Here is a 2,393-nt window from a genome sequence, read left to right on the forward strand (position 1 = left end):
GGCTGCTTGGTGGTGTGATGTTTAGCGCACGGTGCAGGTAGGCAGGATGGAGGGGGGAAATTGTGATGTGTGGAGCCAAGATGGGTATGGGAGAGAGGAGAGAGGAACAGGAGCCAAAAACATACAGACAAAAAAGAGTGCTAGGGGAGATTGCTGTTGGAGTGGAGAGATGAGAGACTATGAAATGGAGAAAAACAAGAAGGAGAAGAAGAAAAGAAAAAAAATGAATAAATAACAATTAGAAAGAAAAAAGAAAAGCTCCCAGGTATCGCTCTGGTGCGGCTGCAAGGTCTGGGGAAGTTGCTCCCAGGCCATGAAGTACAGCCTGGCTAGAAGGAGTAGAGGTGTCACTCAGCGCCAGGTATGCAGGGGACAGGAAGAGAAGGAAAGTATAGAGAGATGAGAAACTGAGTAACAAAGAAAGACAAAAAGGGAAAAGAAAACAAAACAAACAAAAAAAGAAAAAGAAAACCTCCCCCAAAAAACAGAAAAAAAATAAATAAAAGAAATGCTCTCAGGGATCCCTCTGCACATCTGCGTAAACTGAGTGAGTAGTTCCCAAGCCACATGCTGCATGTATCTCTCCTCGCTCTCTGTTCTCTGGCAGTTTCTCATTCCATTTGGTGCTTGGCTGAGTTCTTTATCTCTTCATTTGATGCTTAGGGTTTCAGGATTGCCGTTTTCTGTTTGGCTTAGTTTTTCAGATCTTTGCTGTAACCGGACGGCGTAGTGCTTCTGCCTATAGCGCCATGTTGCCTGGAAGTCTATCCAGTTTTTTGAGAATTTTTTAAATTTTTTATACTGGATGTTGGATCTAGTTAAGTGCTTTTTATGCATCTCTTTAGATGATTGTGTGGTTTTTGTCTTCTATTAATATGGTGTGTTATATTAATATGGTTGGTTATGGTAATATGATGTATTACAGTAATTGATTCAACTGTTAAACCAACCTTGAATTCCTGGGCACTTGGTCATGGTGTATAATCCTTTTTATATATTAATGGATTCAGTTTGCTAATATTTTGTTACGGAGTTTTGCGTCTACATTTATGAGGGATATTAGCCTGTAGTTTTATTTACTTTGATATCTTTTTCTGGCTTTGGAATCAGGAAAATACTGGCCACATGGAATGGGCAATATCTGTTTGACTTGCTTCTATAGACATGTACAAGTGGACTTTGAATTATTGCAATTTATGTAGTTAGTTCAAATGTTTCTTCTTCATTTTTAAAGTATAAACCAGATCTTATCTACCAGTTTGACCACTAAAATATAATCAGTGTTTCATCTGGGGACCTTTCCTCTGTTCACACTGTCTGTCTGTTAAAGACATAAACAGAGACGGATGGCGTGACAAGACCTAAGTGGCCTCAAAGTCAAGTTGTCCCACTGACCACAAACAGGAGAAGAGGAAGTTGCCACCTTCTGCTTCTCTTCAGCAGGCTAGAGGGGTCCAAAAATCTTTCCTGAGTAGTCAGTCATCTTAACTTCCTATCATAGCTCCTTGAGATTTTGGGGAAAAAATGTGCTCGTGCGTGCAGATCTAAACTGGATCTACTGGTCAAAATGTTTCCAAATGCAGAGCCACAGCAACTGTCAGAAGAATCTGTGGGTCGACACGGTGTTTGCCAAAAGAGGAGGAAACTGATGATCTGGTAGTGTTTCTGTTAGCATATGACCCTTGTTACCACAATGATTTGTTTGGGTTATTCTTAGTCATGAACTAGAAAGAATAATTGCAATGCTGCAGTCAAGGGTGCCTTTGATTAAAGAGACATCCAAACCCAACAGGGAAAAATTGCTACTCTCCCAACCTCACTTTAAATTACTTTCTTCTTCTTAAAACAAACCAAGTCACCTCAGCTTGAGACACACTGCTACTTGTTCTTCAGAAATCAGTTCATACGTAATGTCCTCTAGGATGAACAGCTACTACTTGTCAGGTCCTACCACATGCAGTATGTGTGGGTCTCATTCATCTCCACAATACTCGGAGGTAGGCGTGACCACCTCCATCTTACACATGAAGAAACTGGGGCTCAGAGAGGTTAAGAAATATGCCAGCTCAGTGGTGAAGTCACTCCCGAGGTTCACTGTTCAGCCAGGGATTGGACAGCCCCATAAAACAAAATGGGACTAATGAGGCACAGCAGTTCCAGGGACAAGTACTAGAAGACAGAAGGGGACAGGAAGGCCGGTGAAAGGGAACCCAAGGTTGAGTAAGGACAGTGTTCACATGTAGTGGGGTTGTTAACCATTGCCATAGGGCAATATGTGTACTAACTATTTAATGAGAACCTATTTTGTTCTGTGAACCTTCATCTAAAGTGAGAATATGCACACCTATGTTCATGGCACCATGATTCACAATAGCAAAACGATGGAAACAACC

This window comes from Trichechus manatus, unplaced genomic scaffold (genome assembly GCF_000243295.1).
Source record: "Trichechus manatus latirostris isolate Lorelei unplaced genomic scaffold, TriManLat1.0 scaffold00092, whole genome shotgun sequence".
NCBI classification, from domain to species: domain Eukaryota; kingdom Metazoa; phylum Chordata; class Mammalia; order Sirenia; family Trichechidae; genus Trichechus; species Trichechus manatus.